Raw genomic sequence first — 13,535 nt, 5'->3', positions numbered from 1 at the left:
CCAGGGCGTTCAAAAGGGGCACGTGGACGCGTCGCAAGATATAGTCGAAGTGCGGCATGCACGCGATGTGGCACAAGACCGGCAATACCTTGCCGGTGATAGTCAATGGCCGGCAGACGGGCAGCAAAAAGGTTCTGGTGCTGCACGCCAACAAGAACTTCGACCATTCCGGCAAAAAAAACTTCGACCAGCAGAGGACCAACTGGGTGATGCACCAGTACCACCTCGGGGACCTGGAGCAAGAGAAGGAGCGGGAGCTGGTCCTCTGCAAGATTTTCTACCAGACGAACACTAGGGCCAGGACTAAAAAGATTATAAGTTAGTTTGGTATTGGTACTTGTACTACCTTGTCGTCCGCAAGTTGGTATTGCTGTTAACGATCTTTCGGTATGAACTTGGTGTTTTCTTCCAACTATCATGCCGAGGGTTGACGTGGATATAAAGCTGAATCATTTGTTTCGAAATGAATTTTCAGGCACCTGATTTTTATTTGGTGGCTAGCATAAGCACCTGCCGTTCGAATTCCCAGTTCTCCAAATTTTTCGAAACAAGTGCATGCACTTATTATCACGATGAAAAAACAATATACCTGTTGCATCCCAGTTATCAGTCTGTACTTGCATAATTCTCTCGTTTATTGAGCAGGTATATTGTTTTTTCAGGTCGAGCAAGTTTCAACTGGGTTGTAGACTGCCCAGGCTTGGTTTTGTTTTTAACAGGCCTAGCCCATGATGACAACGGGGCATAAAGATCCAGTAGGTATCTACTGGCCTCTGGCCCGCCAGCGTTAGTTATATTTTGTCTTACAACATCTGCAGGCGGTTTTTTACTGAATCAAACACACAGCCCAGTTCTATTTTCCTCTTGAAACGCCATGTCCTACTTCCATTTTCTAATGTCTACCTATAGTTTTACTAGTTCATATACACGTATCATTATATTGAAAATACATAAAGTTCCCTTTTCATACTTATATCCTTATTTTTATTGTTGTTTTCCCTCCCAGCGCTGATTTTTTTACCACTGGTTTTCCCTTAAACCAACTCAATTGTCCCATGTCTTGTTTGCTTACAAAAAGAAAACAATTTTTTCGGCAAATCAACAAGTTCTTAAAAAATGTTTATCATTTCGGGATTACAACAGTTCGGACTCCACCGAAATATGCAAAATAAGGTTGAAATTTTTGACCGTGGTCCTGGGCAGAAAATGGGATGTAATAAATTACTTAAGAATTAGCAAATGGGCTGCAAATTATTAAAAAAATAGCAAATGGGCTCTATGTTGTCTGCCACAGATTTGGAGGCTGACCTGTGGGCCTACTAAGTTCATGCGCACACAAGGTTTCTTAAAAAAGAGATTTGTCAACAATCAACTCTACCAGCATCAGACCATTACATGTCAATCTAACGGCAATCGTGCTTCTTCAGTCTCTGATCTTCCTGCTCCAGCCGCCCAAACCAGCGCTGACGGAACCTCCTGCTCCCGCCTCCCATGGTCGGTTGTGCTGCCGGGCAGGCCTCACGGCCCCACCATACTTGCATCCCTGGCCTGGCTATCCCTGTACTCACCCACACCTCCTGTTATTTTCCGGCGACGGCAGCCGAACGAGTCAACACTCGTACTCCCCACCGCATGGGCAACCACAGCCGTGTCTTCCCCGGCTCCATGTCGCTCCCTTCGTAGGCCTCGCTGTCATCCACGGCCCTAGTGCTCTCGGCGCGGCGTGGTCAACATGGTCAACGAACGACATCAATCGGAAGTGGACTGTACGTGGAGAGGCTGACAGCTGGGTCCACAGCCGCACACAAGGAAATGCCTCCTTATTACGCGCAAAATAATGATTCCTCCACCTGACATCTGGGACCAACCGAAAGGGACTATATATTTCATGAAAAAAACGTTCTCGCCGCTGACAGCTCGGACCAGTGAACCCTTGTACTCCTCTCCGCGTGGGCATCCACTGCCGCGTCTTCCCCGGCTCCGCGTCGTCCCCTTCCTAGGCCTCGCCGTCGTTCACCGCCTTAGTGCTCTCGGCGCGGCGTGGTCAACGTGGTCAATGAATGACATCCATCGGACATGGACTGTACGTGGAGAGGCTGACAGCTGGGTCCATGGCTGCAGCAAGGAAATGCCTCCTTATTACGCGCAAAATAATGATTCCTCCACCTGACAGCAGGGACCCACTGGACGGGCCACCGTATTCATGAAAAAAAACGTCCCCCCTGACTGCTGGGACCCACCACCTACATCTTCGCACGCAAGGAAGTGCCTGACAGTCGGGACCCACTTGGTCGAAGCGTACGTAGCGTTGTCATTCTGGTCGCGAATGTGTACGTACATACTGGTCGATGTAGAGGCACGCACGTGTCGTAGTAGAGACGCGCACGTAGCATGTACACGTACGTACAACGGCCAGGGTGCAAGAAAGAAAATACGGCCACGTACGTACATACGGGCGGGGTCTCAAACGCCTACTCGCGCATACGTACGGCCAGGGCTCGAGTACATGGGGAGGCAACCGGCTGGGTCGGAACGGAATGCGTTATCGTGTTCATCGGGAGGCAACCGGCTTGGACGAAACAACCGATGGAAACGAGGCCCGGAGTACCGCAGAATGGAGGAAACGGCCTTGTGTTCGACCGGCCACGGTCGAAACGGGATCCTGTTCATCGGGAGGGGTCTGGCGTACCGCAAAACAGAGGAAACGGACCTCCTACGGTTGAAACGGGGTCTTGTTCATTAGCAGGGGTGTGGCGTACCGCAAAACAGAGGAACGGGAGCGCTATGGTCTTGTGTTGGAGGGCTACGGTCGAAACGGGGGTCCTGTTCATCGGGAGGGGTGTGGCATACCGCAAAACGGGACTCCACGAGATATTGTTCATCTCCACCGCCGACCTCCTCCAGCCTCCACGGGCTACTGTTCATCCACCGTCGACCTCCTTCATCCTCCACCTGCGACTGTTCATCCACGGGGTCCTGTTCATCTAGCCTCCACTGCGCGCTCCTCCATCGGCTACTGTTCAACCAGCCCCCTCAACGGGGTCCTGTTCAACCACCCCTCCATGGGCTACTGTTCATCTAGCCCTCCACCGGCTACTGTTCAACCAGGCCTCCACGGGGTCCTATTCATCCAGCCCTCCACGGGGTCCTGTTCATCCACCGGCTCGATCGATCGGGGTACTGTTCATCCAGCGGCAACGGCCTCTACTACCACGGGGTCCTGTTCATCCAACCCCCCACTGGGAACTATTCATCCAAACCACCCCCAACAATGCTCATTGTTCATCCAGAGGCAGCATCGATCGGCTTCAGTTAGCAGCAGTAGCGAAGGAATCACTCGGGTTCGGTTAACAGCAAGGGATCGATCGATCGCTCGGGTTCAGTAACACGTAGCCTGTAGTGCAATCACTCGGGTTCAGTTAGAGCCCAACGCCTCGCTCGGGTTCAGTTAGAGCCCAACGCCTCACACACACGCGCATACGTACGAGAGAAACGCGCATCGCTCGGCCCCCGACTACCCACCATAACCGGGAACTCCCCCGATATTTTCCTCGCCCTCGCTTCTACCACGGTTTTTTCCGTCATGGACGGCCCAAAGAATGTCATGTAGCTGTGTCTCCGGCCTGCCCAGGATGAAAAGCCCATTTTCTGTCATGATTTTCTGTCATAGAAGTAGGAGCCCACCACATCTATGATGATACCGGGTTTTGTCACAATTATCGTCACAGAAGTGTCATAAGTATGACAGAATTGTTTTCGTTCGGCCCAAAATGTCACGGATGTGTCTTTTTTTTGTAGTGGTAGGCGCGGAAGTAATTTTTTACTTCTACCCTACGCGGTAGTACCGCTCCCTGTGAGCGGTAGTACCGTGCTGGATTTTTGCACACTCCTAAACTCAGTGGACGTAGTCACGGAAGTAATTTATTAATTCCATGCATCTTCCTACACTAGTAGAGCCCTGCCCTGAAGTAGTACCGTAGGGGCGCGTGGTAGTACCGCTCCAGCGGTTCTACCGCCCGTTGCCTAGTGCAACAGGACCTCATCTGGCCAAAACCGCACGAGTGGTAGTACTGCAACGTAAAGCAGTAGTACTGTAGCACCTTGCGGTAGTACCGCGTCACGCAGGTTGAGTGAGGGGGTAACGGTTGCATCTTTTCCCCCACTATATAAAGGGTGTCTTCTTCCCCAAGAAGACCACCTCTTCCCTCCCCAAGCTCCATTGTTGCTCAAACTCCATTTTCGCCCGATCTCTCTCCCTAGCCAATCAAACTTGTTGATTTTCTAGGGATTGGTTGAGAAGGCCCCGATCTACACTTCCACCAAGAGAAATGTGATTCCCCCCACTAATCCCTTGCAGATCTTGTTACTCTTGGGTGTTTGAGCACCCTAGATGGTTGAGGTCACCGCAGAGCCATATTCCATTGTGGTGAAGCTTCGTGGTGTCATTGGGAGCCTCCAATTAAGTTGTGGAGATAGCCCCAACCTTGGTTGCAAAGGTTCGGTCGCCGCCTCCAAGGGCACCAATAGTTGTATCACGACATCTCGCATTGTGTGAGGGCGTGAGGAGAGTACGGTGGCCCTAGTGGCTTCTTGGGGAGCATTGTGCCTCCACACTGCTCCAACGGAGACGTACTTCCTCTCAAAGGGAAGGAAGTTCGGTAACACACCCTCGTCTCCACCGACTCCACTCTTGGTTATCTCTTACCTTTACTTGTACAAGCTTATATTGTGTTATATCCCTTGTTTGCTTGTGTGCTTTTTGTTGTTGCACCATATAGGTTGCTCACCTAGTTGCATATCTAGACAACCTATTTTGATGCTAAGTTTAATTTGGTAAAGAAAAGCTAAAAATTGTTAGTTGCCTATTCACCCCCCCCCCCTCTAGTCAACCATATCGATCCTTTCATATGTACTCATTGAAAATCTTATCAAGCGTCTTGATCTATCTCTATAGATCTTGATGACTAATATGTAAGCAGTTTCACCGAGGTTTATATTGGAAAATTCTTATTCAAGTATCCTTTTAAGCTATCCAGAAATTATATATCATTTCCAATCAGCAATATGCCATCCACATGTAATATCAGAAATGCTACAGAGCACCCACTCACTTTCCTGTAAATACAGGCTTCACCATAAGTCTGTATAAGACCATATGCTTTGATCACCTCATCAAAGCGTATATTCCAACTCCGAGATGCTTGCACCAGTCCATAGATAGATCGCTTGAGTTTGCACACTTTGTTAGCACCTTTAGGATCGACAAAACCTTCTGGTTGCATCATATACAACTCTTGTTTAATAAATCCATTAAGGAATGCAGTTTTGACATCCAGGACAGGATTACCGTATCATTCTGGTGTGGATCATGCTCTATTCGACCTATGAGGTCCAGTAGTAACTTGATCTGAAGTTTCACGGTCATTATCCTTAGCTTCCTCTCTAGTTGGTGTAGGCATCACGGGAACCGATTTCTCTGATGTGCTACTTTCCAATTCGAGAGAAGGTACAACTACCTCATCAACAGTTCTACGTTCCTCCTGCTCACTTCTTACGAGAGAAACTCCTTCTCTAGAAAGGTTCCATTCTTGGCAACAAAGATCTTGCCTTCGGATCTGTGGTAGAAGGTGTACCCAGTTGTTTCCTTATGGTATCCTATGAAGACGCACTTCTCCGATTTGGGTTCGAGCTTATGAGGCTGAAGCCTTTTGACATAAGTGTCGCAACCCCAAACTTTAAGAAATGACAGCTTAGGTTTCTTGCCAAACCATAGTTCATACGGTGTCATCTCAACGGCTTTAGACGGTGCCCTATTTAACGTAAATGCAGTTGTCTCTAATGCATAACCCCAAAACGATAGTGGTAAATTGGCAAGAGACATCATAGAACACACTATATCCAATAAAATTACGGTTATGACGTTCGGACAGACCATTACGCTGTGTTGTTCCAGGTGGCGTGAGTTGTGAAACAATTCCACATTGTTTTAAATGAAGGCCAAACTCGTAGCTCCAATATTCGCCTCCGTGATTAGATCGTAGAAACTTTATTTTCTTGTTATGATGATTCTCAACTTCACTCTGAAATTCTTTGAACTTTTCAAATGTTTCAGACTTGTGTTTCATCAATTAGATATACCCATACCTACTCAAATCATATGTGAAGGTCAGAAAATAACGATACCTGCCGCGTGCCTCAACACTCATCGGACCACATACATCGGTATGTATTATTTCCAATAAGTCATTAGCTTGCTCCATTGTTCCGGAGAATGGAGTTTTAGTCATCTTGCCCATGAGGCATGGTTCGCAAGTATCAAATGATTCATAATCAAGTGATTCCAAAAATCCATCCGCATGGAGTTTCTTCATGCGCTTTACACCAATATGACCTAAAAGGCAGTGCCCCAAGTATGTTGCACTATCATTATCAACTTTGCATCTTTTGGCATCAATATTATGAATATATGTATCACTACTATCGATATTAAATAAACCATTCACATTGGGTGTATGACCATAGAATATTTAATCTTGTTCTGTTTACATGAATAAACACGAGCCTGAATATATGTATCACTACTTTCTTGCCATTCTGTTTGAAGTTTACCTTTCTTTCCCATTCTTTTTTTCTTGAAACTAGTGGTCTTGTTAACCATCAACACTTGATATTCTTTCTTGATTTCTACCTTTGCCGATTTCAGCATCGCGAAGAGCTCGGGAATCGTTTTCGTCATCCCTTGCATATTATAGTTCATCACGAAGTTCTAGTAACTTGGTGATAGTGACTAGGGAACTCTGTCAATCACTATCTTATCTGGAACAGTAACTCCCACTTGATTCAAGCGATTGTAGTACCCAGACATTCTGAGAACATGCTCACTGGCTGAGCTATTCTCCTCCACCTTGTAGGCAAAGTACTTGTCAGAGGTCTCATACCTCTCAACATGGGCATGAGCCTAAAATAACAATTTCATCTCTTTGAGCATCTCATATGTTCCATGGCGTTCAAAACGTCTTTGAAGTCCCGGTTCTAAGCCGTAAAGCATGGCGCACTAAACTATTAAGTACTCATCATATCGAGCTTGCCAAACGTTCATAATGTCTACATCCACTCCTGCAATAGGTTTGTCACCTAGCGGTGCATCAAGGACATAGTTCTTTTGTGCAGCAATGAGGATAATCCTCAGATCATGGACCTAGTATGCATCATTGCTACTATCATCTTTCAACTTAGTTTTCTCTAGGAGCATATAAAAAGTAAGGGAGCTAAGTTGCGAACTATTTATCTACAACATAGATTTGCAAAAACTGTTAATACTAAGTTCATGATAAATTTAAGTTCAATTAATCAAATTACTAATGAACTCCCACTTAAATAAACGTCCCTCAAGTTATCTAAGTGATACGTGACACAATCCAACTAACCCATGTCCGATCATCACGTGAGATGGGTAGTCATCAATGGTGAACATCTCTATGTTGATCATATCTACTATATGACTCACGTTCGACCTTTCGGTCTCCAGTGTTCCGAGACCATGTCTGTACATGCTAGGCTCGTCAAGTTTAACCCAAGTATTCTGCATGTGCAAAACTGTTTTACACCCGTTGTATGTGAACGTAGAGTCTATCACACCCGATCATCACATGGTGCTTCGAAACGACGAACTTTGGCAGCGGTGCATACTCGGGGAGAACACCTTTATCTTGAAATTTAGTGAAGGGATCATCTTATAATGCTACAGTCGTTCTAAGCAAAATAAGATGCATAAAGGATAAACATCACATGCAATCAAAATATGTGACATGATATGGCCATCATCACCTTGTGTTTTTTATCTCCATCTCCAAAGCATCGTTATGATCTCCGTCGTCACCGGCTCGACACCTTGATCTCCATCGTTGCGTCGGGGTCGTCTCGCCAACTATTGCTTCTACAACTATTGTTAACGCATAGCGATAAAGTAAAGAGACAACCCTAAGGCTCCTGCCAGTTGTCGATATTACAAAACATGATCATCGCATACATCAACATATATCACATCACGTGTTGACCATATCACATCACAACATGCCCTGCAAAAACAAGTTAGACGTCCTCTACTTTGTTGTTGCAAGTTTTACGTGGCTGCTACGGGCTTCTAGCAAGAACCGTTCTTAACTACACAAAAACCACAACGGTGATTCATCAAGTTTGCTGTTTTAACGTTCTTCAAGGACCGGCCGCAGTCAAATTTGATTCAACTAAAGTTGGAGAAACAGACACCCGCCAGCCACCTTTATGCAAAACTAGTTGCATGTCTGTCGGTGGAACCGGTCTCATGTGCGTGGACATGTAAGGTTGGTCCGGGCCGCTTCATCCCGCGATACCGCCGAATCAAAACAAGACGTTGGTGGTAAGCAGTATGACTATCACCGCCCACAACTCTTTGTGTTCTACTCGTGCATATCATCTACGCATAGACCTGGCTTGGATGCCACTGTTGGGAAACGTTGCCTGGAAAACAAAAAAAAAAATTCTACGCACACGCAAGATCTATCCATGGATATGCATGGCAATGAAGAGGAGAATGTGTCTATGTACCCTCGTAGACCATAAATGGAAGCGTTTAGTAACGCGGTTAATGTAGTCGAACTTCTTCGCGCTCCAACTGATCAAGTATTGAACGTACGGCACCTCCGTGTTCAGCACACGTTCAGCTCGGTGACGTCCTGCGCCTTCTTGATCCAGCAAGACGGCGAGGTAGTGGATGAGTTCCGTCAGCACGACGGCGTGGTGACGGTGATGGTGAAGTGATCTCCCCAGGGCTTCGCCTAAGCACTACAAAAATATGACCGAGGTGTAAACAGTGGAGGGGGGCGCCGCACACGGCTAAGCAATTGCGGGAGGAAGGAAGAAGGAGGTGGCGCCCCACCTTTTCCTGTCTCCCATGAGGAGGGAAAGTCAGGAGGGGCCACCCCTCCCCTTTCCTTCGCCACACGACTGGCCAACTAGGGAAGGGGCGCACCAGCCCCCTTGTGGGCTGGTTTGTACCCCCCTTGGCCCATTAGGCCCATATACCTACCGGGGGTGTCCGGAACCCCTTCCGGTGACCCGATGACTACCCGGTGCACTCCGAAACTCTTCCAGTGTCTGAATACCATCGTCCTGTATATCAATATTTACAGGATCTCATCCGGGACTCCGAACAACATTCGGTCACCAAATCATATAATTCATATAATACGATATCGTCAACGAACGTTAAGCGTGCGGACCCTACGGGTTCGAGAACTATGTAGACATGACCGAGACACCTATCCGGTCAATAACCAATAGCGGAACCTGGATGCCCATATTGGCTCCTACATATTCTACGAAGATGTTTACCGGTCGAGCCATTATGACAACATACGTAATTCCCTTTGTCTATCGGTATTACTTGCCCGAGATTCGATCGTCGGTATCTTCATACCTAGTTCAATCTCGTTACCAGCAAGTCTCTTTACTCGTTCCGTAATACATCACCTCGTGACTAACTCCTTAGTCATTTGCTTGCAATCTTATGATGTGTATTACCGAGAGGGCCCAGAGATACCTCTCCGATACTCGGAGTGACAAATCGTAATCTCGATCTATGCCAACCCAACAAACACCTTTGGAGATACCTGTAGAGCATCTTTATGATCACCCAGTTACGTTGTGACGTTTGATAGCACACAAGGTATTCCTCCGGTATCCGGGAGTTGCATAATCTCATAGTCGAAGGAATATGTATTTGACATGAAGAAAGCAATATCAATAAACTGAATGATCAATATGCTATGCTAACGGATGGGTCTTGTCCATCACATCATTCTCCTAATGATGTGATCCCGTTATCAAATGACAATACATGTCTATGGTTAGGAAACCTTAACCATCTTTGATCAACGAGCTAGTCTAGTAGAGGCTCACTAGGGACACGGTATTTGTTTATGTATCCACACATGTATTTAAGTTTCCGGTCAATACAATTCTAGCATGAATAATAAACCTTTATCATGATTTAGGAAATATAACAATAACCATTTTATTATTGCCTCTAGGGCATATTTCCATCACATCGAGCTTCTCGCCTACACGGATGCTGATTGGGATGGCTGTCCTGACACCCGACGATCCACGTCGGGATACTGTGTCTTCTTCGGTGACTCGCTTGTCTCGTGGTCCTCTAAGCGGCAGCCCACCATCTCCCACTCGAGTGCCGAGGCCGAGTACCTCGCTGTCGCCAACGCAGTCGCTGAGACCTCTTGGCGGCGTCACTTTCTTGGTGAACTTCGGGTCTATATCCCGAAGGCTACGGTGATTTTCTGCGACAATGTTTCGGACACCTATCTTGCGTCAAATCTGGTGCAACATAAACACACCAAACATATTGAAATCTATGTTCACTTCATCCGTGAGAAGGTTCGTTGGGTCAGCTTCATGTTCTTCACGTCTCGACTACCCAACAGTTTGTCGACATTATGACTAAGGGGTTGCCAACCACCACATTGCAAGAGTTCCGATCCAGTCTTTGCATCGTCGACGCCGACGCTTCGACTGCGCGGGGGGGGGGGGGGGGGGGGTGTGTTGAACGTGACGTATTTGTATTTATTCCCAATTGATCTTCCTATGATCTCTAGCCTTGTATAGATTGACTTCTAGAGATATGGCAGGGTTAGTTGACTTGTCACGCAAGACATCTCTTGTATATATTGTAACAGACTCCGATGGATACAATTGATTTGCATCCAATACCTTTCTACACATGGGCTCATTTTTTTCTCCTAATGGTTATTTTTGTACATGTCAAGTGGCCCACGTAGCGGAGGTGATAAGTGTAATTGCAAATATATATTTTATGTTTTGGTCCCACACAGATAATTTTGGTATAAGCAAATGAGCTCTCAAAAAATCTGAAGGTTTCAAATTATTTCTGTGACACTCAGACCTGTCGCAGAAAATGCACATGCCTAATGACGGCCGAATACATCACCAAAAATCAGCCTGGAATGTCGCCAAAGTTGCCAAGGGCGCTACCGGGGGGGGGGGGGGGGCTCATGAAAGTGGACCGTCACAGAAAATGATCTTTGGCGGCGTTTCATGTTTCGTCACCAGGGTTTCTATCATTGAATAGAGCAAATTTTGTAGTGACATATGTGGCTTAATTGCTGAGATACTTGCGCAGTCCGGCTTCCAACAAGTTCTGCCCTTATAAGCGCTTTGTGCCTTTATGGCATGACGCAACTCCAAGCTAGGGATTTGAACATCTAGGCTGAGTTTACGGGTACTGGAGCGTCGGTTCCGGTCCTTGAGCGACCACTTGAGGAGGAGCTCCAGGTGCGGCGGCGAGGGCGTCGCCGGTTCACAGTCCTTAGGCGACCACTTGAGGAGGAGCTCCAGGTGCGCCTGGTACTCCTCATCTATCGCCACCTCCTCCTTGAGGAGGTGCGGCTGCAGCTGTTGTGGCTCCTGCTCCTCCTCGTAGCTAGAGGAGAGGATGATCTCATGCTTCCTGGAGGAGCCGGACGCCATTTAGGATGTGGTCCAGTAGAGCGACTGCAGCGGCGCCACGATCCGGATCCGAAAGTAGATCTGGAGCCACCACCTGCGGGCATGGAGAATCAAGACTTCGGCATCGTCAATGACGATGAGTGGAGACGAAGAAGAGGGATCGGCAGTGAGCGGAGAGAAGAGGATGTGTGGTGTGGTGTGGACGGCGCCGAAGCCATGCTTAAATAGTCACAGTTAGGCACATGGATGGGCAGCCGGCTTTGCGATGCACCATCTGGAGTAGGCTTCTTGACCACCGCTTCGGCACTGAAGTGACGGTGCCCGCTCGCCTGGGCGGGTCACACTGACCGGCATCAATGCCATGGATTCACGTCCGCTCTGGAGCCGGCTGACCGGCATGACCGTGCAACAACCGCTTCACGCGAAGAGGTTTTTTTGGACAAAGAGGGTATTGAGTGGGCGTGGTGGTCATACGCGTATGTGGCAGACATCCAGACTTCTAGAAACCTTCAGACTTCTAGAAACCTTCTTTGGTTTGCGTCTGGTTTGGGGACGTTGGGTGGCTTGCATTGTCCAGACACATGAATCCAGATATTTGAGGCGTTTTGACGAGAGGGCCTGAGTAGTCCTATTTAGAGCATCTATACAGCCGGCCCCCCTAAACTAGCCTCAAACGCCCGGGCGGCCTGCCCGGTCACTGACCGTCACGAAAATCTGACCCAGACGTGCGCCTCAAACGCCCGGGCTGATCGGCACCCCTCATATCCAGCCTAAATATTGGGCGGATATGGTCGCGCCTAGGCGCGCCCACCACGTTAGACTGACGGCGGGTCCCATGCAGAATCGTCTGGAAACCCGGCGGTCCGAAGCTCGTCTCCTCCGTCAGACCGATGTCGCCGCGTGGCGTCGCTCCGGCGGGCGGCGTAGTGTCTAGCCCAGCTATTTAAGTCAACCGTCGGCACCGAACCCTACCATCCACATTTTTCTCTGCCTGCCCGCCGCCGCGGCCACTTTCCACTCCCCATCCGCCTAGTAGCCATGCCCCCACGCCACTGAGTGAGCAGCTACCCATTTCTAACCCGGGTGAGGAGCTACCCATTTCTAACGCCGGAGCGCCGACTGGAGCTCCTTGAGCAGCTCCGGGCAAGGCGCGAAGCCCGGATCACTGCGGGGCTACCTCCAAATGCAGTGGATCTGGAGGAGGAGGACGAGGAGGAGGGTGAGCCGGAGGAGGAGGAGGATGTGGGGTCGCTAGCGACGCGGATCTACAGGCGGAGCAGCTGGCCATCCTCGATGCCCTCCACTCGGAGTCGGCTACGGAGGCCAGACGCCGTCACCAGCAGGAGATGGAGGCGCAATAGGCCGCGGAGGAGGCGGAGATGCTCGCCTACATGGATGATGTCGAGCAGGGGGAGGATGAGCCGGAGGCCTCCTACGCGCCCGTCCACCCAGCGCCCCGGCACCGATGTCGTGGACATCTCCGACGACGAAGATTAGCTAGGGTAGTACGTGGTACGTGGTACGTAGGTTTTTCTTTTGCATGCTTTGTATGGATCTAGGGGTTGAAACATGAGAACTCAAATGCAGAGTGGCTAATTTAAAGGCGTGGCCGGTCAGTGCTCGCGGACGCGTCCGGTTACGTCCGCGGGCGTTTGAGAGATGGATTTTGTAGATGCTCTTAAGAGGCGCACGCCTTCCGCCAAAGCCCTTTCTCTCTCTAGCCTCAAAGATGCTACGCTAGGATAGGAATGGCAGGGTAATACGTACCCGATTGTAGGCTCTCTCTGTCTTCACAACTTGGCTCTGTAATCCTGTAGGCCATCATTCTTTCAATCACAGCTAGCTCCAATGGCGTCATTTTTTCCGCAATAACTTCTACCCCATTTTTCTTTGGTGCCAATATTATAGCGAATATTCAGGTCTTATGCGCATTGTCCTCACGCGAGAACTGAGTTGGTAGCCCTCTCGATCACATACTACAATATCACGACCAATTCAAGCACGGGTGCGAATCT

This window comes from Aegilops tauschii, chromosome 2 (genome assembly GCF_002575655.3).
Source record: "Aegilops tauschii subsp. strangulata cultivar AL8/78 chromosome 2, Aet v6.0, whole genome shotgun sequence".
In the NCBI taxonomy this organism is placed as follows: domain Eukaryota; kingdom Viridiplantae; phylum Streptophyta; class Magnoliopsida; order Poales; family Poaceae; genus Aegilops; species Aegilops tauschii.
The sequence above is the reverse complement of the archived record's forward strand: the minus strand, read 5'-3'. Positions refer to the sequence as shown.